At 46.4% G+C, this 24,268-nt stretch overlaps 1 long non-coding RNA gene across 2 annotated transcripts in view; it reads left to right on the plus strand.

Annotated features, from left to right (window-relative positions):
* The window catches only part of LOC121178219, a 38,325-nt gene extending 19,250 nt beyond the window's left edge, over nt 1-19,075 (plus strand). For both annotated transcript variants that reach the window (XR_005893510.1, XR_005893508.1), the window contains exons 4-5: nt 10,337-10,426; nt 18,802-19,075. This is a non-coding gene — a long non-coding RNA (uncharacterized LOC121178219). The remainder of the gene's footprint in view (nt 1-10,336; nt 10,427-18,801) is intronic.
* The last annotated feature ends 5,193 nt before the right edge of the window (nt 19,076-24,268 follow it).

Consider the following 24,268-nt stretch of genomic DNA (forward strand, 5'->3'; position numbering starts at 1 on the left):
TGGGTGGCAGCACTGTGGGTGAGATTAGAGCGGAGATGGGCTCAGGGTTGATTTCAGTGCAGACACATGAGAAGCAGCATGTAAAATAGGGAAGCTCCTTATTTTGAGTTGGCGGTTACACCTCTTTGTAATGAATGGTATTTTGCAGTATCATCCAATGTAAAGTGTGACTAAAGTCTCTGATGTGAAAGTCATATTTTAGCAGCTGATAGGAAAGTTTGTGTGAAGCACAGACAGTAGATGGATGCAGTGAAGTTGTAATCACCAAAAAACCACTGAAAAAACAAATGCTGTGGTGCTGTGTGGAAGAGCACTGCAAAAAAATCTATAAAATATCAACAGTGTTCAAATCTGTGAACAGTAAAATGCACACTTTGGATCTGAAAAAATAGCAAGGTGCTGCAGCAGCACATTGAGGAGGCGTTCAGGATCTGCTGTTTTACAACCTGTAGTCACTTATCTGTGTTTGCAGTAGATAATTAAGAAAACCTCATTGTAAACCTCATTGTAAGGCTCAAACTAATTGAATTGAATAGTCTATAAAATGTAAGGATATAAGACATCTCAGCTCATGTACACAAGTGATGAATACACACAGGGATGGAAAGGTACAGGGTGGTATCATCAGATCCTCAGATAGTTCCACTTTAAGTCCAATCGAGCTCTGTTATTGTTATGATCAGCCACTGTAGTGACTCTTTTGCGTGGACTCTTGATTTCTTTGGCTCTGTGTAGTGGTACGTTCCTTGTGTTTGTTCCTGCAGCTGCTCCTGCGTACGCTCCCCTGTGTTCGGTTGCTCGTGTTTTGCTGGATTTACCTCTTTTGCTGTTTTGGTTCAAGTAGGACTTGTTAGTTGCCTTGAAGTTTCTGTTTCTGAGTTTTCTAAGAGTTCGTGGTCTTATGTTTATCCACAGGTGGATGTTTGTGGATACCTCTGAGCTTTGTTTCCTGGCTAAGGCAAGGATGAATTTTCAGTCTTTGGAAATATGTAGCTCCTGAAGTTAAAAACCACACCGTTTCTCTTATAAGTATAGAGCAGGTATTGTCTCCCAAGTAAGTGTTAAATAGGACTAATACATAAATTATCCCAAAGTTTAAAAAAAAAAAGGGCATTTTATCTCAACTTGTCTCAGATGTGAAGTGGGTCTTGAGTTTTAAAAGCATCAAATCATGTGAGGGCAGGCAAAGCACATCAGTATTTTCATCTCACGCAGTTTATTCAAACTGGAAGCCGGCCAGTCCTCTGCTGCTGGACACACAGCAGACTCGGGGTCAAGTGCCTTGCCTAAGGGCAGCCGGGCAGCGGTAGGTTGAGTCAGAGAGTACGTCCTCATTGACAGAGAGGAAGATTTAACACTAGAAAGGCCAAACTTGTGGTCGATTGACAGCCGCTCTGAATTTTACAAGTGAAATATTTCAACTTTGAAAACTTCACCTCTGTGACTTTGTGGAGAACCGGCCGCCATCTGCTGACCTTCACCGTGACCTTGTGTTTATGGACCGTCTTCCTCATAAACTCAACAAGGAGATTTTATTGTTTATTTGTTTATTTATTTATTTAAATCGGAAAACTCCGTGCAAAGGAAACTAGGTTTTTTCTTTCTTTCTTTCTTTCTTTCTTTTTAAAGTTATTACAAGTTGATGTTTCAGAGGCCGTTTTGAAATTTCCAGTGATCCTTTGCCGGGACCTCGTAGAAGAACACAGAATTAATGAGCAGCAGATGTAGTGTTTTATTAAACCAAACTTTCACAGTGATAGCATTCAAATATAGACTATAGCAAGCCCCGGTTTTTCTTTTTTTTTAGTTGACATTTTGATTGGAATTACTTGATGTTTGTCTTAAATAGTACATGAACAAGAGGCAGCTCTACTCACAGGCTTTCCCACATCGTACTGTAGCAGCATGGCCTAAATAAAGTGAGCTGATTTCAACAGAAATGACGGTTTTCTCAACAGTGACTCTCTGAGAGTAAAATAAAGGCACTAAATCCCACAGCAAAGGCCGCTGGTAACCGTTATCTGTACTGGCACGTTGTCTTATCTTATAAGTAAATGGATCAGGAGACGAGATGTGTGGAGATCTGTGTGATTCAGCTCAGGTGAAGAGGACCGATCAATCCCATTTGCTTTGAAGTAAACAGTAAAGTAGTCTGGTTTGGTTCGTCATTGTGTGCAAATAAAAGCTCTGCAGGATGATACTGTTGCTCAGTATCAGTCAAATGTGGCCTAATAGTTCATAGAAAAGGTCACAAAAGAGGTAGAATCTAGATTCACACCTCTAAAAAATGAATCTGAGTGCTTTTTCTATTACTTTCCTTCGGTTTCATCCACGCTGCCGCGCGAACACAAAATGACTGATGTATTGAAAGGCACAGAAGTCTGAAGTTTACAAACCCTCTCTCCTCCTCCTGTTTGACAGCAGCAGCCATAGCTTGTCGCTGCCTGAATGCGCACAGTGATTGAATGTTCAGTATGAAGCAGGTTTATCATATATACGGTGTATGCTTTGTGAGTCACGCGCAGTCTTTTTGCTGTCCAGTCTCTTTGTACTGTCACGGTTTTCGTCGTCAGAGTCTCTGCTTCTTCTTCTTCACGGAGACAAACTCCTCTGCGCTTAATGTAGATTCTGTTTCTAAAAGCTTTTCTTGCACTCAATTTATATTCATTCAGTTAAATTAAGGGTTTGGTTTGTTGGAGAGGAGTTAAGCGTCAATAAGACTTCAATCAAGCAGCATGAATTTCAGGGAGGATCCAGGCAAGGTCTGCATCAAATCCCACTAATGTGCCTCCCACACAGATTTGAACGTTACTGTTATTGAGTGAAGGGTTGTAATTAAAGGCAGGTTCACATCGATGAATGTGGGTTATTTAGCTCAAAAGATAATTTCTGGTGATGCTTTACATAATCCTTAAAATATACAAGGAAGGCCTGCTCCTGAGGAAAAAATATAAATTAATGGAAAAGCTAATGGACATGTTGATGGCATTTCGGTAAACCTAATAAGAATTGATTCTCGGTTGTGAGAACATTTTCATTCCTCAAACCTCCCCCGTGCTTTACATGTGTAATGAACCTGCCTGAGCATTGATCAAAAACAAAAATTGGAGGAGTAAATCTGCTTAAAAAGCCCGTCTCTCCCCCTCGTCTGCCTGGGCTTTGTCCTGGCAGCGAGCTGGCCAGCACTTACCGAGGTGCTATATGTCTCTTAAATGACTAAATTGCCTTCTGGCCCCCGTGCTTTTTTCCCCCCGCGACGGTTTGCGGGCATTAGTCGAAAGTTTTTCCCGCAAATATTTAATCCTCGCCGTGACTGACAATGTTGTCAGACCTCCGGACGGGTTTTACGCCGTTATTACAAGCGCTCCTCCGTCCGTGGCACTTTGGATTATTCAAGATTATGTTGTAATCCCTTTAATCCTCATTGCATTAAGATTTCAGTCAAAATACGGCAACAGTAAAGTAGCACTCTGAAGCAATGAGGTCTTAAGCAGACGTCACGATCGGGCAGCTGCCTTCATTTCCTCCCTGTTTCTCTGTATTTATTCTCCAGTCTCTCTACATTGTCAATAAGCTGAGCAACAGATATGTATTTGCTTTTCACAAGCGACAATGATTTATTCCAGGCGGTGAAAGCCATCTCTAATCACTGTGGAGGAAAACACATATTTACCAGCTCGTGGAGTCAAGGCGAGGCAAAGACAAACCGAGGGCGGGGTGCGTTCGCGAGCACACCGAGCGTCCGAGCTTCCTCCAGCCCGCGTCAGGGAACTTTTCTGATGAAATATTTGTCTCCGGCGGTGCGTCCCGTGGTTACTGTTCAACCATTTCTCCCCCAACCGACGTTCTCCTGCTGCTCTATACAGCCCTTATCTCTCCTCGCTTGACTTCCCGCCATGCCAGAGAGCTTCCAGCAGACTCCTCTGCCTGCTTCTCGAAGCTACATGAATAAAACAACCTCCAACTTTAAAACTGTGGCTTGTTTTGCCGTGTGTCTATAGAAAACTAATCCACATCGTGCAGCTGCGTGGGTCTCGACAGGATGCAAATGTGGCCAGTTTTGGATTGAGCTGAAGCCACTTTGTTTACAAATGACAATAAAAGCATGTGGATCTGGATTTAATATTGGACACGACGCAACGCGAGACCTGATCAGATCGCTCCGAGATCAGAACGCTCCTTGGCATTTCAAATAAGTACCCAAAACACAAAGTTCTATCCAAAAATCTTCAGCACAGATCCACTTACTATCTTTTTCTTTCTCAGCAAATACAGAAAAAGCTCTGGAAATTGCATGGAAAGAGGAATTTGAGTCAAGATTTTGTTTTCAAAACAATTAAGCAAAGTCAAGAATTAGCTTTTTCCGATTGTAACAGGAGCATGTGCAGTAAAACAGGGTTAAATCATTGTACAGTCAGTGTTGAGGAAAATGTGACAGCGACAGCAGAATGTCTTCCAGTAAAAACTCCTCATTTGCAGATGAGTTTAATTTCGATTTTTCTAAATGAAAGTCTGAAGGTTTCGTGATACAGTGCACAGTGTGGTCATATGTCTTTCTCTCTGTCGGACCATTTGCTGCAAAGACTTTCTCAGTTTCTGATGTATGTAGGAAAAGATGAGTGCTGTTTTCTTGTTTTTTATCTGCACTGGCATGTCTTCACCGGTGTGAAGGCTATGATCGGGTCCGAGGGAGATTTCTAACAGCATCATCCTTAATGTGATCACTGACGCCCCACTGATCCTCACCAAGCATGAGAAGAAACCATTTTTTTGCCTGCTGGAGCTGTTCTGCGTTCCTCCTTCCTTTTGCTTGATCTGGCAGATACTTGACGATTGTGTTGCTTTGTTTCGGGGGGGGGGGGGGGGGGGGGGGGGGGGGGGGGGGGGGTGTGTAGGAACGCTTCGAGGTGAAAGGAGAAGCGGGTACCCGTCGGTGCCGCGGCTCTCGACTTCAAACCCTATAAGATCTCTAACGCGCCTCAGAGTCAAACTTCAAACTAGCAGCGAATCGTTGAGAGAAGACGAGCCAGGATGATCCTGAGTGGAGCCGATCTTGTTGTTGGTGCTACAGGCCAGCCGTGTCTCCTGCCTGTGTGTTCACGTCGGTGAGTTTGCATCGACACGATGCTGCGCCGAGGTTAGCGGGAGGGTCGGCAGCCTGCGGGCCCACAGCCGGGCGGCAAGCAGAATAGAATCAGAGCAACCTTGTCTCCTACAAAATGATTTTATGTAGCACTAATGTGCTTTCCCAAATGTGCTTATGGAGGAATCGTAATTGCAGCGTGGTTTACATGCGATGAAAAGTTTTGATCCAGGAGGTGTGATCTGATCCTGGCATAAAAAAAGGGGGAAAAAGAGCAATTGAATAGCATGATGGGATGTGTCGGATCCAGTTTTCATGGAGCTTGACCCATCCTGGAGCATAAAAGTCGGCCTCTGTTTTTTTTGTTGTTAAGCACTCAGTAACTCTCAGTCCAAGAGGGTGGTGTAAAACTAAATGGCCAGAGCACTTATTGGAAAAGTATCGGAAATAGTTTGGATTTTTTTCCCGTGGTTGTTTTGGGACAGTGGGCGTCACTTTTCGAAGCCTGCGTCCAACTTAACGGTATAGCACAGTCTCATCGTGTATGTGAAATGTATACTTTGGCAGCAGTTGTGTAGATGACACGAACACTGCAGGGCTGAGGGATTGGAGCCTCCCACACTGAAACCAGTGGCACTCTGGGAACTCTGAGGCACTTTAGTAGATGCCCCAAAGTTTGGTGAACTACCTCTTGTCTCTTGTTGCCTTTGCAAAGCAGACAGAACAGAGTGCATTGTCAGGATGTCTGACTGGCTCACTGTGCTGTGAGTGTGTGTGCAGTGGGTGAAAGTAGGTTACAGTTTGCTTTTAGGACATGTATCTAACCCCCTGACCCTGGCTTGGATCCCGCTCCCAGACCCCTTCAGCAGCAGCAAACGGTCGAGGCCTCCAGGACGCGGCTGCCGGTGTCAGAGTGCACGGGCAGCCCGGAGAAGCTTTCACATAGTGGCAACGCTCAAACAGCCGCCCGTTCCTCCCTCCTCCTCCTCCTCGTTCAACCACCACCCTACAGATGTTTATTTCTCCAGCTCGTCCCCAAACTCCATATTCCTAACGACCGTCATCAGCATCATCATCATCATCATCGTCGTCTCCGTTATGTCACAGCAGATGAGCGCCCAGTCTCCACTGTTTGAGGCTGAAACGGTTTGAGTTTCGTTGAGTCAGAGCTGCGGCGAAGCCTCGGACGCCCCTGACGTTTTGCCTTTGGATGACCCGTATCATGTTGACAAAGACAACAGCGGCGGTTGCACCTCACAGACACATAAGTCACGCTGAGAAATATCGCCACGATTACACTCGAGGGTTAAATTGACATGAAGGCGACGATGGAGCGCGTTTGTCCCCCATGTGTCCAACTGTATACAGTGGGAGCTTCCGTCTTGCTTCCATTTTGTGATGTGTTGTGTTAAATTCCTGCCAGAAAAGCTGCCGGTGTAGCGAGCTTATTTGAACTAGTTTTTAAAAGAAGTTCACTTTGCTCATTAGGTTCTTTTTTTTGTCCCCATATATTTTTGGCTGTGCACAGATGGTCTGCATAGACCTTTGCAGCTACGCTGATGCAGAGAGTATAAATTCTGCTTTAAATGTTTCTTCCTTCATATGTCCTTCACATTGTGCAGCAGCTTCCCTTATTCTTTCAAAATACTGATGCACTAGCTGAGATAAACTCGACCAGTTTATAGGAAATAATGTTTTTATGGACAGAAATGTCGTGACAGGATGATTTTTGCAGTGGAACCTGTGTTAGTGCAACTTGAGTCATTCATTGCGGCTTCGTGTGTCCATCTTTGAATTGCCACTTACTCATTCTTCTTGTGTTAGTGTTTCACAGTTCATCTGGGCTGTTTCCTGTGAGCTTTTAAAACTTCACAGAGGGTCAACTCTGAGTCTTTTCTTAGCGTTATCTTGGGAAATGGAACACAAGTGCAGCAGTAGCGCAGTAGGTTGTGGACAAAAGCTGGAGGCTTGAGCTGTGTCTGCATGTCTGAGATTTGCAGCGAAGGAAAACACAGGTCGTCAGTGTTTTTTAGGCCGGTATCCGGAGAGGTTTCCAGGGAGCACTTGCGTGAAATGGGCGAGATGTTCCCGCCAGCGCACTCGTGTTTCTTTTCCAGTTTATACGAGTCGCAGTATACACATGCCATAACACAGAAATATTTTGTCAATAGGCATATACAAAGCACTCTTTGGGCCACAGGAGAGCCATGAGAGAGTGTCCAATGTTTTTAAGAGGTCGATTCAGTGTTAAAAACAATGGGCAGTAAAAAAATCCCCTCGCTGGAGGAAAATAGCCACTTTCACCGCGGCTCCCAGGATGAGTGTTTACACATGCTCAGCTGGATCCGTCGGACCCCACCTCGCTGCCGACCTGCGCCGCCGTACAAATAAACAGGAAGGCCACAGGCACTTGGATGAAGGCCACACTCATAATTCACCGAAAGCAGTATATTTTACAGAGGGCCAGGGCGCTTTGGTGTGGCTCCAGCAAAAGGAATAAACTGTTAATCCATAAAAAGGCACGCTGGTTATGCGATACACCACTTAGGTGCCATCTGAAGGCTCCATATCCTTTTAGCACTGGCCCTCTGTGAGCAGCGCCAGTTGATTTGGACGGAAGTTAAAAGAGAACTGTTAACAACAGGGATCGTATAACACGGACGTTGAGGTTGTTTGTTAGAGGCATATTTATGTGAACGAAGGGGGGAAACTGCAGTTTTGAAAAAAGCCGGACACTTTATTGCTGGGTTCAGAAAGTACTCGAATGTAAAAATGGCCAAAACAGCTGGCAGCTCAATGAAGTTCTCTCCACAAAATTACTATTTCCATCAACCACCGACTGTTACCACATGTAATTTAGCACGATGTTGAAATCTGACACCTCTGGAAGAAGCTCTGATTGACAGAAAGCGTTTATCTCGTTAGCGTGAAACAATAGCAGGAAATTGCCTCTAAAGCCGCCGTTTTCAGACGCTTCAAGTTGTCTCCGAGCCGAGCGACTACTTTTTTTTTCTCTCTCTTCTTCATTTAAAAAGCCAAACTGTGCCACAAAAGAGAAAACGGTCCAGATCTTCTCTGCTGCTCTTAGACGCTCAGATGAACGCAGTGAACATGAAAAGCAATCTTCAAAAGCTATCTTTATCCCCCTGCAGTTTGAAGTGCCCAAATTAAAGTTGCATACGGATGCCATCGAGACGCGAGCCACTCGGGGAGATTAACGACAACACGAGGCGTCTCCGCATTCCTAAACCGCGCGCGTCCCTGACGTCCACTCACAGCCACACAGATCAGGCCGCGATAATCTGAAATTGCCTCCTTTTCAAAGATCACTAAGTCCAGAGTCGGTTACAGTAGAAAGCCAGCGTCGTACGGTCAGCGTTACATGGAATTATCCCGCCAATCAGCATCACAACCAGTTCCTACTGAGCAAAGTCAAGAATCATATCAACATATTACTTACTGAACGGAGTTATGAAGTTGTGATTTGTATGATCCTGTACATATCAGGAAAAAGCTAAATGATCAGCAGTTTATAAATAGCTGGTGTACATCCTACAGCTGATTCATATTTACAACTCCAGGTGTATTATTGTTGTGGAAAAGCCCTTTATTAATGATCCCATCAGCTTTTTTTGAGTGCAAAACTAAATTGTGGTCATTATAAATCAGGAGGCATACGAGTCTTTCTCTGTTGTAGTCCTGCTGCTTCATTGCAACAAGGGCTCAGAGGTCAACAAGTCCATGTGAGGTCCATTTCTCATCCTGATAAAGTAAAGAACGAAATTTTCCTAAAGTCAGAGTCAGTTTACTTCACATTGTGAAACTCACAGGAATCAGGTTTAGGGAAATGAACCCAAGGCCAGTGAAGGTATCACCGACAGAGTCAGCAGCAACTGAAAGCAGATACACTAAATTGGATCAAAGCATTAGAAATAATAAAAGGGAAAAAAAAAAAACAGAAATGGAGAGAGGCCCACAGTTTGATTCCTAAAGCTTTAATTGTAAATGATTAAGCATTCATGACCCTTCCTAAAGTAGGCCCTGTCGGAAAGTGTTACCAAATGTTGTGAGCAATAAATCCACAGCTGAAGGTGCATTTTGGCCTACATTAGGCCATCAGGACATACCGGCCGGGCCACAACGGGGCAGCAGGAAATATTTCACAATTAAATATACAACAGGATGGGGGGAAAGGGCTTACAAAATACACCTCTTTTGCAATATAAACAGGATTTTCATCTAAATTGTGTACACAGACGCAATAGTTCAGCTGGAGAGCCTCAGGTCTTAGCTCACTAATATGGCAAACAGCATCGATGCGGAGATCACTCACGCAGACCCCAAAGTAAATACAAGGCCGCGATTCATCCAAGGTAACAATTGAGGTTGTGTACGATATGATGGAATGTACAACCCCCCCCCCCCCCCCCCCCCCCATTAAACGCTAGTTCAAATATTTATATTTCTTTTTGGTATAAATATAACAGAAAGTTTCACAGTTCTGGCATTGTTTGGAAGGGCAAGGAACCCGCGCGTGTTATAAATGAGAGCTCAGTGACAGGTGGCGATGCAAAAATGAAGAGCGTCGAGGCCCGAAGGTAAACAGAGCCCCGTAACAATACGGACTGATGTGTTTGGAAGCGAAGCGGCGGACCACAGCGACGTGGCGGCATATTTCACGAGACTGAGTCAGAGTTTTATTGCCCCGGTCAGGCGGTGAAGGAGAGGTCCACACACACTGAGGGAACAGCTCTTGTGTCCTGGATAGATTACACTTTTTTTTCCCACGTTTTGGCGTTTTGTTTTGGTTTTTTGGGGTTTTTTTTTCATCCTCAGAACATCCACAGATTTAAACATTTCCAAAGGGAAAAGTGTGTGTGAGAGAGAGAGTGAAAATTCACACACACAGAGTCCGAAACTCTGCTCATACTGTACAGACCAGACACACGCGCACACACACACTTCTCACCCTCACTGACACAAACACACATATTTCCATCACTGGATTGATGGAGATCTTTACAAACTCCATCAGTTCCCAAAGTCACATCTGGACCCGAAGCTAAGTGCTAACCCTACATTAGTATAACTGAAATATAACTGAACGTATTGTATGTTGCTCTCTTGAGTCGCCAACTGTACATGGGCAGCACAAAGCCTGACGCCTGCTGCAACCTGACCAACCTTCTTGTGCTGGTCTTCATCCCCTCTCTCTCTCTCTCTCTCTCTCTCTCTCTCTCTCTCTCCTCACAGGCTCTTACTAGATGACACCTGAGCAGGACAAATGACAACCATGTGACCGTGATGCCAGTGGAGGAACATCAGGTGGAACATCACCTTCAGGTAGGATCCAGTCCTTGAATTTAGACGCAGTTGATTTGAGTCAGGACCACTTAGCAGTGGCACGTGGCACATGTCAAACCACAGATCCACTGTTTTCTGTGAATGGATGGCGACTGCCTTATTTTGCTAAATTTGTGATATCAAACATTCAGGCCTGTCCTCGCTGCTGCCCAGGAGCAGCAAACGCGCGCAGGCCGTCGTCCTGACGTGCATTTTCATGGTGCCTGGTCCCCATAATGAACCCGGAGCTCGAACAGTGTCTTAAAAAGCCAGATTCTGGCTGGTCGACCTGGCACGAGCGCACAGATCAATAGGAGGCAGCTTTGATAATTGCTCGGCGCTTCATTAAAAGCACGACGAGCTCGTCAAGGATGCCCCCTCTTCTTGCCGCAGATTGGGCCACGTCACATCAGAGGCCAGATTAAAAAAAAAAAACACAACACTCTTAAAAGTTCTCCCCTTCTCTGGCTGTGATGGTAAACACGTTCTGATTGGCTTTAGGAGGAGATGAGCGAAGTATCAAAGGCAGTTAATTTGCCCAGTTAGGAAAATCTGTCAGTGCTTAGAAAAACCTTAAGGAGGAGCACGCTGTCGACTTAACTACAACGTGACGCGTCCAAAAGCCATGACCGACCGTCTCCATCTTATAGAATAGTTAGCTCGCACCAACAGAATCTCTTTAATCAGCTGCAGTTTCTCTTGAATTCTTTAAAAATGAGATTGCATTTGCTAAAAAAAAAAAAAAAGAAAAAGAAAAACCTCCTAATGCTACTCACTGCTAGTGAAATGAGGTTCATTAAGGTTTTGATGTGACTGGATAATCACCCTTCAAAATATAAGCAGAGCTGGTAAACATGAATTATCAGGGGAGGAGGAGGGGGAGGGGGAGGAGGAGGGGAGGCAAAACCCTGCAGCAGGACCTCATCGGTAATGCAAAACTTTAATACTCACGACTGAAGAGGCGCGACGTGCCGAGGTGTAATGTCAGCTATCGATTGATCGGCGGTCGGGTGTCTCAGCGTCAGGCCCCATTGACATTCTCTCATCTTACGATGGAGGGAACTTGTTATATCTGTTTACGGCTGCGCGAATGTGCCGGGAATTCCTCGTCCCGGCGGCAGCTCGCTCTTCTCCTTCCCCCCCTTTTTCTGGGAAGGTATCGTAACGGATCTTTTGGCGCGTTGTCCGCGGCTCGAGCTGTTGACTGTAAGCGCAAAGGCAATTGATCACCGTCTTCCTCCCCCTCCACAGCGCACGGACACCTCAAACACACCGACATATAATCACACATGCAAACATACACAGCATTTAAAGAGCCGATAAGCCTGGAAACTCGCTGGTTTGAGTTTCTGTTCAGGCTTTCGAAGGCCAAAGCTGTTATTTTTAGACCCATGTCCCCACATCCTGCAACATCTGTACATTTTGAACAGCGTAAGGTCTAATATTGACTCGCCCATAGCAGTAATCAAGGCTTGGAGCGCGGCTCCGGTGGCATATTTCTGTCCATATTGGACACTAGTCCGAGAGAGCAATAAATGAGCCCAGCTTGAACCAGACTGAAGCTGCCCTGAGTCCGTTACAATTAACTAGTCTGTGTTACGCTGTCACAAGGTGGTGGTTGTTGTTGTTGTTTTTTGAACATGATTTAACCGCAGTATTTGTATGTAATTTATGAAACATAGTTTGTCAAGCAGCAGTGTTTTCTTCTGTTTTCATCTTATCGTCTCGTGACTCCTCAAACTTGTAACAGTTGAACTCTGTCTCTGGAAACACTGACACCTCTTTCTGTGCCACTCAGACCTCCCGCTCGGTCACCGTCGCCCACCTCTCTCCCGCCCAAACGCTGACCTACAGATGAGCACGTGACGTATCACACCTCCAAAGCGTGCTCTTCATGCATGCATGCACGCCTGCACACGGCGCATATGTATTTTCTCAAAACAAAATTCCAAACACCCGGAGCCGAGCGCGTGTTGTTAGGTGACAAGTCAATGCCACCCCCTGCTCCCCCTCCTCCTCCCCCCTCTGTATAAAAATAAAAACACAGAGAGAGGTGGCGGGGAGCGTCTACACCCCCCGGTCCATCGCTCTCAGCAGGGGTTATTGATTGTGACGTGCGCTCGCAGTGCACCTTCCCAGTCGCCTGTCAGCCAGATGCATGCTGGCAGGTCCAGTCCTCCCCCCCTTGACAGCTCCCGCGCGGCAGGGAGGTTGCAGGGGTGGTGACGGTGTCGGAGGGGGGAGGACAGAGGCGTTTGTCAGAGAGCAAAACAGAGGGAGAAAGACAGCCGGTGGGGCCTCGGCCCTCAGTTTCTGCCCTCTCCACGGGCCTACAGAAGGTGAACCTCGACCCCTCGACCCAAGTGGACCCCGCTCTCGTTTGCGTCGTCGTCGCTACAAGGTGAGCGGAGGTTACTCAGGTCTGTCACAGTGGATATTGTCTGGTTTTTCACCCTCAAAAGCTCCTCAGGATAGGGATGAACCGTTTCAGCCTGTGCTCTACAGTACTGTCGCTTTTCACTGCCACCGCCCCCCCCCCCCCACAACTACCACTACCACCACCACCATCACCATCACCATCACCACCCCCCCCCCCCCCCCACTGTCCTACTCTCACTGTAACAACCAACCAACCCCCCACCTGCGCAGCTTGTTTAACGCCAGCGTCTCCAGAAGGTGCATCGGCGGCTGAGACAGGTAATGAGTTAGCTCGGGGGAGGCCGACATGACTGCACGCGTGTGAGAGTGTGAAATTACCTGACACAGCTTTCATCGACGCAAGGTGCTTCCGCCGTCTGTGTGTTCGCAGCCGTGGGATTTGTACACACGTTCACACAGAGAGAGAGAGAGAGAGAGAGAGAGAGAGAGAGAGAGAGAGAGGAGGGAAGGAGGGAACAACATATGCCGTTTGGTGAATGCTTTAATCCAAACCGCCTAATGGCATAACGAGTGTACGATGGGACTCTGTTGGCAGTGTGAAAAGGGCCCTCGTGTTGCACATTGTGTATCAAAAGATAGCTGTGAGAAAGGGTCAGGGATATTTCTTTATTGGGAAATTGTCTTTGGAACCGGTTAGAGCAGCGTGAAAGCATTTACAGCATCGGCGATTGGCTAAAAAGTTCAGAGGTGGAAAGCTGTGATAGTTACACAGGTAGCAGTGAAATCAAACTGTAGTCTGTTTGACGTGCAACTTTAAACTGTGAGTTTAGTTTAATTGTCTATCTCAAGGATTTCATATTGAACCATAGCTGCCTGCAGGCATCAGATGTACAATGTAAGCTTGAACTCGCTCAACGTCAGCTGCATCATTTCGTTAGCATTGACTAAACTTTTAACCGTTCTTGCCTTCACTGAAGCTCATTTGACTAAGATCTTATTGGTCTTTTTCTAAGCAGCACATTATGGTACAGTCCTAATGAATCCTCTGTAGTATCAAAGTCTTTAACAGAAAGGTGAACAAGCCGCAGAGGACTGAGAGTAATAACCAGCACGGGGTGGGACAAGCCTGAAATACTAAATGGATCATAAGTAATAATCACCGCAGGGTTGCAGACAATAAGCTCCCCCAACCCCCCACCCCCCACCCCCTCCTCAGTATCTCCATCCATTCGTCTTGGAAAAGGAAATTACTAAATCCAATACAGTTCGATAAAAATCTGGCCTGTCTGGATCAGCTGCTGGAGGATAATGCAGCCCGATAAAGGCGCTCGTTTCCGGCAGCACGCCATCCGTCATCCGGGGGTCGCTCCCCTGGTCAAGCTGTCTGCTGCTCCAGCAGATGACTGCAGCAGTTCGGCGGCTCGCTCCACCTCGTGGCCCTCGGCGGCAGACGTTCCCAAGTTTAGCTGTTAGCAAAGGGCCACTCTGTAACTGTACAAGCTGAGGGAATCATCCAGCTGCTCCGGGCCAGGTTCAACTGTTAATAGGTTCCACTAACTTTCTTCAGTTGCTGATTCAGATATTGTAAGAGTGGGAGCCTTCTGAGATAAGAGTTCGTTATGTTGTTGTTGTTTTTCTGGGTGGTGGTTGAATCACTTTGGCTTGAACTGAGCGAGTAATGTCTGTGAAGATTCGTAGTTGTTCGTGGCATTGTATTTCTAAGTGTTACACAAAGGCAACTCTCATCTGAAGGGCTTCTGCAGTTCTGGCTGAGTGGTTTGGGAGTCCAGGTATTTACCTCGACGTGGGGCCGTTAACACCTTGTAAGGTGTAAGCCGATTCCATGAGCACCACATTGTGAGTTGCAGTTCAGTGAATTGCATTCAGTGGCTCACAACCTTTTCCTCTAACTCTTAATGCCGCTGCGTGTGACGGGGTGGCTGTATTTGAGCTGTGATTTGTCCTTGATATGAACTGTATGTGGTACTATTGTGACCTCTGACCTTTTCGGGCCTTACTATGGATTTTTATTACAGTTTACACGTTGGAAATGTGAGCATGTTTCACTGTGGCAGCAGTTTGAAGTGGCTCTGGACGGGAGCTGCGGCCGAATACCTGAGACGTAGCGTAATCGAATATGCCGAGTGTCCCGCAGTCTGACCTCTAGCTCCTCACAGCTGTAGGCGTGTGTCGTCGGCAGGAGAGAGACACACTAACAGTGAGGACAGAGCGGTCGTTCACTCTTAAAAGTGCAGTTTATTAAGGGTTAAGAGAACCGCTGCACACCTTAAGTGGCTTAAGTCATTGCTAAAGCATGTAGGATGCATTACCCAAGACCTGTAAATGAGTCTTGAGAAACCTAAAGTGAAGTTACACAAGGCTCCAGTGTGTAGAAATAGGACACAGAAATGAATACTAATCACCTATTACAATGCAGATTTGCTTAACAAGTCTCTGCGCGCGGCCCGAGGGAGAACAGGACGTGTCGCCTTTTACTGAAGGTGCCGCCTGACCTCTGCGCGACCCGCCGTTAAAGAGGGACAAATGTTGCTGCTGTTAATGAGCAAAGAGCAGCGGAGCTCATAAAAAGGTGTAAATATTAGGACACTATCAGAGACGCGGAGAAGAAAGAGGAGAAAATGCAGTGTTGGTAAAGTGGAGTGTCAGCGTGTGGAAATAGAAAGCAAAGGGAAATGGGGGAGAGAAAGAATCAGCAGATAAAAGGAGGCTGTGTGCTGTAACATGAGAAGAGGAATCAGATGAATTGAACATTAAATGCCAAAAACAAAAAATCGTATAGATTTGAAATAGCTGTAAGTGATGTAAAAGTGGTTACAAATACAACCTGAACAATGTGAATTCATCCAGATTGTTGTGGATTGACATCATTTGTCTTCAGTTTCCGATCTAATCCCGGTCAACCTGTCCTAATCAGTGTCGGTTGAAAATCTACAGTTTTGCTGCGGCGCTCTTTGTTTGAGTCGATATGGACCAACTCTGAGTGATCTGACTCGAGAGGCCACTCTGGTCACCCGCCCACCCTTCTGAAGCCCACCAAGGCCGAATAATGTGAGCGTCTCAATTCAATTCACGTCCCTGCCGCAGCATTTCAAAAGACACTTCATTTCATACTTGTTTACGGCTCTCTCTGGAGATCTAAAGTTCAAAATCGCATGCATTTTTAATTCCAAATTAAGCCAGGCTAGGAGGAGGAGGTGGAGGAGGAGGAGGAGGAGGAGGAGAGAGGGGCAAAAAAATTCATGTTCACTTTGCCACATTTTGACAAACATGACCTCCCCTCGCTGGGGCGGAGGGATTATGCGGAACAAAAGTTGGCCCACTCGCCGTACCAGGGCTTAAGGCTATTGGGGCGACAGATTAGAATATCTTTCACCCTCTCAAGGAGATAAGAGAGACGCAACCATCAGGAAACGGTGCAAACATAATGAACTCGCGATCTCGCACCACCAAAGAGCACGTGTGAAGTCGAGATTCATAAATCTTCCAAACAGTAATGCAGATGTGTGGATTTTTTTTTTCTCCTCGTCCCTGTTTCAAAAAGCACTGCTTATGCATCTGCTAATGCTTAAAACATGATCTGGGTTATCAAAGGTTGGAAAAATCTTGCCGCTCATTGTCTTGTCCCGGAGGAGTCCCCTTCCTGCCAAAACCATCACCCCCGGCTTGGCCGTTGTGTTACTGTGTTTAGTTTCTTATTATCCCAGATAATTGCAAATATGTCAGTGGTGTCACCGCGCGACGTCCAGCGACGCCGGCATGTCGGCGAGCGGTGACACGGTGATATATCTCACCCTCTCTCGCTCTCAATTAGCTCCCGGTGCTCCAGGTTAATGGAACTTTTGATTGGGGAAAACACGGGTTTCCCGGACGCCCGGTTTCCTTGCGGACGGGGTGTGCGTGGGGTCGACCCCGTCCTTATCTGCTGCTGCAGAAAGACGAGTTACTCTGCTGCTGTTATGAAGAAGTACCTAAGTGGCCAACCACCATGCGTTTTGTTTGGCCTCCTTTACATTGTACTTGGACTTTGTAATAATGAAATGAAGGCGTTTACTATAAAAACTCAAAGTGTAATAAAGTTTAGGCATTGCAGTCAATTTGATAAAGATAGTTGGTAAATAGATTTGACAGCAGTGAAATAATAATAATAATAATTGTACTGCTGTTTTCACAGAGGATTTTTGGCTGCATAGAGATAGATTTAGAAAAGAATAAGAACTGTTGGTGTTTGATTTGTGTGTTGGATTGTCAGACTCTTCTTTAAGGGACTCAGCAGCAGCTGATAGTAACAGAGCTGTGGTGGACTTGTTTTTTTCCTCCCTTGATAATTTGTACGGAACTGTACAGGAACTGTGTGAGCCAGGTCTAAGCACGTGAGGTCTGTAAGTCTTTCTTGGATTGAATCGTGAGATCTCCTGTTTCCTCTCACAGCAAAAGCAACAGTCTGAGACATAGGCCGCAGTGAAAGTGGCATCAATGATGAGGTTGTATAGAGTGTGGCAGTTTTTAAGTTGTTTCACCGTATTCCTGTTGATGTGAAGTGAAAATGTAGCTGAATGTGGTCAATTATTTATCAGAGCGAGTAAAGACTGTGGCAGGTATGAGCGGACAACAGCAGAGTAATGAGAGAATGTGCAGCTACTGCTGAGTCAGTATTGATGTCACTTGTGCATTGTCTTGATTTCAGTGTGTTTTGTGATTATGTGTGACCGTACGCAGATTTTTGGGGGGTTGGGACGTGGTTTGCAGTTTGTCCCGGCTTCACCAAATGGCCACCAGAGAGAGGGAAGTGCGGGGTTTCCTCCTCGGCGGCTGGACAGCGAGGTCAGCGAGATTACCGGACACACAGTCAGCCTCGCGTTCCACATCCCTCTGCGCAAACCTCCTCCGGCCAAACAAAAGCCGCTATCAGAGGATGACACGAAACACCGGCCCGCGGGGCATCTTCCTCCTCCTTCCTCCTCCTCCTCCTCTTTGTCTTCCTCCTTCCTCCACGGCTCTGGAGGAAACGCATCACCGAGTTTCACTTTAGCTTGTTTGCGGCCATGTTGGAGGCAAGGTGACAAGAGCAATACAAGAGACACATTCCTGTAATTTCCAGAAAGAGCTTAAGGTGGAATTGTTCTCCAAGGGGGAAAGCTGCCACCTCTCTTTCTTCTTCCCCTCCTTCCCCCTCCATTGACCTAACTCGCCCAAAAAGAAGGGGGAGATTTACCCACATACACGCAGAAGCACACACACGCACACACACAAACAACCCTCCTGAGGAATGGCTGGCGAGCAGAAACGCGCCCTGACAATCTCCCCTTCCCTCCGGCGGCCGGATGCCAGAAACGAGCGCTGTTCCTTCGGAGAGATCTTTTACTGAAGATGCCAGGGATTAAGAAAGAAAAGACTGCAGGACACTGCTGTGTCACCTAGCATTAAACAGCCCTAAACTCTCTGGTTATGAGATACTCGGTGCAAAATAGGTCAGACTGGGCAAAAAAGGGAAAAGGGGTAGTTTTGATTTCTTGTCCATTTTATTCACCGTGTGTTGCTTTTTTCCTCTGAGCCCCGATGTGTCTGGACTCCTCTCTTGGTGGCTGGTGCCTTTGCATGGTCGTACATGTGTGCGTAAATCTGAGTCATTTTTACAGACAAACTGCACGTGATAAACCATTTTTAGGTTCAAACTGGTCCAGTTTGAATACAGAATACAGTTATGCAAGTTGAAGTCATGTAATGGCATAAATTTGAGGATCCTTATTTTGTCATGTAAGAAAAGCAGCAAGTTCTCAGCTTGTATTGGTTGGTCAAAATAGTGTCTGGGAAACAAACAGGTGTGCTGCTGAGGTTAATGAGAGCTTTACCAACAACACCAACATCTGATGAGGAGATAGCTGTCGGGTCAAGTCCTGCTTTTCCCAAACGGAAACTTTGAAAAGGTCTTTGGTTTTTTGGTGAGTCTTTTTAATATCTTTTTTTTTTTCTTGCAGGAGTGGCAATGGAAGAAGTGGAAAGACATTTTGCAAGAGTGATGCAGGTTTGGAGGGCAGGTAAGTTTCAACTTTGACCTCTACAATGTGTGTGTCCTGCTTTCAAGTAGACGTGCATCATAACGCAGTGTAACGTGGTAGGAGATAGAATTCAATCACTGGGTCACCAGGATGTCCTAAAAAACGTGGTTGTCCTAAAAAAGCCATTGTTGGTCTTTTCAAGTCGTGCCTGGTCTTTTTTAAAGACAAGTGGCCAGAAAGTTTCCCGTCGTCTTTGTCATCTGTGCTCGGCCCGCTTTGAATAATTCAGGGGCTGCCCGGTTGAATGCAAGCAAACGGAATAAAACATAGATAGTGATGAGGCATAAATATGAACAAACAGCATGTAAAAGCATTAAGGAAACATCGAGCGTGGGGAGTTTGAAGCGACAGTTGAGGACAGTGCGTTTGACTGGTTGAATGCCCCCCCCCCCTCAAAATCACACACACGCACACACACATTTCCTTCACCCCCCTAATGATGTGTGGCCTGTCAGAGAGAGACGCAGCCAAATTACATTCAGGACAACAAAGCCTTCGACCGAGGTTTGCTCTCTCTGTGCAACACCCCGCAAAACAATAACTGGGATTCAGCAGCTGCAAATTGCACTAAAATTTCCCAGTCTCTTTTTGTGAATTATTAATGAGAGCCAAACCAGAAAAGACAAAAAAAAAAAGAAGGGGGGGTATCTCCAGCATGCCCGAGCAGTGGAGAATGCTATAAAGCTGTAATTATGCCAGAGAATGAGAAACGGAACAAAGTTGTCTGAGCCAGAAAAGTCGAGGCAGAAACGGAAACTAAGAGCTGGAAATTTAGAGCTGGGAGGGCGAAGAGAAAAGTAGTTTTATTACATATGCAAAATGCCAAAGCCGCAGGATCGACACACAATTAAAACGAGGATGAACGACGGCATTAGCACCCGCGGCCGTGAGGTTTGTTTTGTGTGAAAGTGAGGAGCGATGTAGAGGCAGGAGAGGAGGTCAAAATGCCCAAATATAACAGGATGTGTTGTGGAAACTGCAAACATGTCGACTTTTTAGGAAATATGAAAAACAGCCTTGTGTCCCAGCAGGAGTTTGAAACCATTCAAAGGCAAAAGCCTTCAACAGAGAAGTAGCTGGTGACAGGAATTGTCTTGGCAACATGTTACCTGATGCCTGTTTATGTAAGAGTGTAATGTAAGGAATTGATAACAGAATATAAGACGGTGCAATATTAGGAGATTGTGACTGTCTGTAGCTACTGTATTCATCTATATGAAAATGAGTGGTGCAAGTTATTTGGAGCACTATATGCAATATTTACATCTACAGTGCAGAGTAGTGCATGTGTAAAGTGGAAGTACTCAAAGTAGAAGAGGAACCATTTTTCAAATAGTCCAAAACTATAAAAAGTATATGTGACAGGCAAAAGTTTTGTCGTTGATGTTAAATGTAGCAGTGTTTCTCCCCAGCGGCTATTGTGCAGTGTTGTTGAGTTTGTTGTTGTTTTTTTAGCAGTGTCAAATCTGCAAACCTCTCGGTGGACACTTCCCATGGCAACCGGCGTTGCTAAGAGATGCGCTGTTACCTTCTGTGGTTCGACTGACCGGAGCACATTGTAGAGCTCTGTGATCCAAGTTTGTGCAACATGCAAAAGCGGAACTGTTCTTAGTGTGTGTGCACGAGAGACACAGAGACACACATTTTCACTGTTGTGTTGTGTTTTGGTATAAATGCAAAAGTGGCAGTTAGAGTGCCTGCCATCTCACTCTGTCTCTCTGTGTCTCTCACACATACACACACACACACATGCGGTTCAACCGAGGGCCTGGTATGGATCCTCTGCTCACAGGAGGCAGCGGTGTCCCTCAGGGATCCATAACCAACTAAATACCTCTGAGAGAGAGAGAGAGAGAGAGAGAGAGAGAGAGAGAGAGGAGAGTGCAGCTTGCTTTTCCAGCTGGGCCTCAGCCCTCTCTCACTAACTGTGTGTGTGTGTGTGTGTTTGTGCCTGTGTGTGCAGAGAAGGAGGAGGACCTAGGGCCCTGGTGTCAGGCTCAACTGTTCCAGGGTCTGGAAGTAAAGTTCAGATCTGAATAATGACTTGTCAGTATATTGGAGTGAGTATGTGATCTATGAAATAGATAGATAATATAAAGAAAAGTCTTCACCTTCTGATAGAGATGCCAAAGCCTCTGACAGTGCCACAGTGTCCTTTTATTTGACACAGATGGACGTTTACCTGACACGTTTCCTGTTTTGTTGGGGTCAAAGGTCTGTGTGTGCGCGCGTGCGTCTGTGTGTGTGACTCCGGAGTTCCAAAGTGGATGATGCTGCTGGTTTGGATTTCAGGTCTTTCCTGGTACTGGTCTGCCCTCAACTGGCTGCTTGGTGGAAGTGTTGCAGGTTGACTGAGGTACAGAGGGGAAGTTGTTGTGAATAATGCAAATGGTCAAGCTGCGCGCGATCCTGTTCAGCACGGGATTGTGCATGCGCGAGTCCTCTTTTTTTCCTTTGTTCTAAATGTGTTGAGGCCATATTGCATGTTAGTGTTCCCACTGTTGAAATGTTATGCTTTTCACGTTCAGTCACGTCCGATTGTTTTGGTGAGTATGGATTTGCGTGCTCTGAAAGGTAGTGGAAAGATGAAGGTGTGTTTTCGTATATATTGTAGACACGGTGGTCTGGGCAGCGCTACGTCTTCATCCTGTCATGTTGGACTGAGTGGCCACTGTGGTGAGTCCCAGTTGAAAAGTGACACTTGTTCACTGCTGCAGCTAAGGGTCATTCTGGGTTTGTGTATGTGCAACTGGTGTGTATTGCTGAAAGTCAGCATCTGCCCCTGTGTGTGAGTGAACCGGTGTGCGTGTGTGTTTGTGTTTTAGAGGTCCTGTCACTCCCATCTCTTCCTCCTCCTCCTCCTCCTTGCAGAGTTCAAGGTCGCCGTGTGGCTATTTCCAGCTCGTCTTGGCTTGGATCCTTGTCGCAAAATGACAAGGTAACGCAACTCGGGGGGTCAGCTGTGTTACAGGAACGCTTCCACGGATCTGGAGAGAGGAAATCAATGCCGCCTGACAGTGTCTTGAGGATACTCTGACCTGAGCGGACCATGACAACCGCACACACGACTGCTGTTGTGTCTACACCATGAGAGCAGACACTCTTAGTACAAACACAAGCTGTAAGCAACTCGAGCTCCCTCCGGCCGTCTGTCTGTCTGCAGCGGCCTCCATCGGCTCTTTGTCGTCTTTTCTCGTCGAGGCGTGTGCCGAGGAGGTGAGCGACCACATGCACCATCTGCCCTGTCCCGACTGCTTCCCTTGCACGCGTCCTGAGAGGTTTGAATGTGCAGCGTCTTTGTGGTCCAACGATGCCTGTAAGCCATTAGACTCACTCCCAGGTCAGCGAGCATAGTCCCTGCGAGCGAATTACAACAGGGCCTGTAGTTGTCTGCACCCCTGCGCCCCGCCCCCACCACTCCCCTGTGTGGAAACACACAGCCATGTGTGGAGGACGGCGGGAGGGTCGCGCAGGGGGCGTATTTCTGACCAATGTGCCATCTTCATAATTAGCTCGGCAGCAACATATGAAACATTAAACACGCCGGGCGCCGACAACAATCAAAACATTTCATTTGTTGTCAATTATTCATTACTTTGAAGGTTCTGAAGGGGTCGTTAATATGGAAATAAGCTTGCGATGCTGACAAGGTTGTAGTATCGGATTCCAAATCATCTGAGCACCCCTTGCTTTTTTCTTGTAGGCTAATATTTTGTCTTTTCTATTGTGATTCTGTGTCTTATTCATGAGGCCTCTTCTTCAAACGGAGCCATTTTTCGGACTGAAAAACAGGCTGCTTTGATCCACTTTGTTCAGGGGAGGAAAGCTGTGTTTGAATTTGGAAGTCTTTGATAGTGTCAAAAATGTGGGAGAACGGGCCAAAAAGTTGCGCCCGCTGTGAAATGTAAACCCTGTTCAACCGAGGTTGCGGAGCAGGACGTCATCACCGGGACGGCGGAGACCCCTGAAGATGACCCAGCGCGGGCGCAGCGAGGCCCGAGCCACGGCAAGGTCAGAGGTCAGTGTTGTGGAACATTTCATTTTTAACACAGCTCTCAGCTCTCAACAGTCAGCTTGTGTCCAGATCAGCCATTCAAATACCGTGTGGAGTCGAGTTTGGGCTCAGATGTGTCAATTGTATGTTGAAGTAAAATCTCAGAAGACAGTTACTGTGTCAAGAGTGTTATTTCCCTTGTCATCAGGAAGAATGTCTTTTCCCACCACAGTGCACCGTAAACAGCGGTCCTCGCAGAAGGCACGACTCCGGGTTCTTCGGGGTCACGTCAGAGCACGTGCAGTCCGTTCCAAGTTCTCGTCCTCCTTTCACAGGATGTGCTTTCCTGACACGCCGAGGGAGAAAGGGCAAGGCGTCGACGCGGCGGCCGTGCGATTTGGAAATCACGGCGAAGACGCCCCAAGCCACCCGGAGCATTCTCGGCGACGGTAACGCGCTCCAACAACCGCGTGGCCGAGTGTCGAAATGTGCGCACGACCTCTCGTCCCGGCTCGTCCCACCAGCGCAGGCGGCCTCTATACCTCCGCTGCCTACCTGAAACCAAAGCAGTCATCATGGAAAAGCGACATACATGCATACACGATCCATTGGGAAAAGTATCAGTAGTGTCGTGCCCCGTACAGCTGGCAAGAAGAAGAGAAAACGTGTCACAGGGAGAGATGATATGAAGTCCATTCTGTCGGGCAGGTGCACGCGTATGGCTTTTGTGCTGTGTGTGTCTGTTTTGAGGTGTATATTTGCTCACGGGAAATAAAGTGTTCCCTGATGTGCTGATATGTCCTAAGGGTGGAGCATACACATTGTCCAATGAAGACTGTTGAATGGAACTTGAGGAGTTTTACTGTGCTGCTATAGGCCTAGGCTGCTGGGGGACATCCCATGAGTTAGTGCGCACTTCTTCTTCTTTCTCTTTCTGTTTCTCTCCTCAGACCCACTGTCAAATGTATTAGCCTTTCCCCAGGCTGTGGCTCTGATGAACATGTGACTGTTTTTTTCCCACGACCTCCTTCAGCATCTGTGCACATTTGCCACTACCTCATTTCACCGTCTCTTTTTTTTGCACTATAACCTGGACTATGTCACTCAATAGCCTGGATATATATTTTTAGTAGTCTGAATATATATTTATATGTATGTAAATAGTTATATAGTTATATTCTGGACAAATTGCACTACCCACATTCAGACTGTCCCATTGCACCATTAGTGTTCCGTCGGTTGTGTGTTGTTGTTGTTGTTTCTGTTGTTGTACCGCAAGAGAGGAAGAAAAACCGGAGTCAAATTCCTTGTTTGTACGTACAAACTTGTATGTACAAACTTGGCCAATAAATGTGATTCTGATGACATGTCATTAACTCTGTGTCCTCTCTG

Source organism: Toxotes jaculatrix, chromosome 24 (assembly GCF_017976425.1).
Source record: "Toxotes jaculatrix isolate fToxJac2 chromosome 24, fToxJac2.pri, whole genome shotgun sequence".
Taxonomy (NCBI): Eukaryota; Metazoa; Chordata; class Actinopteri; family Toxotidae; genus Toxotes; species Toxotes jaculatrix.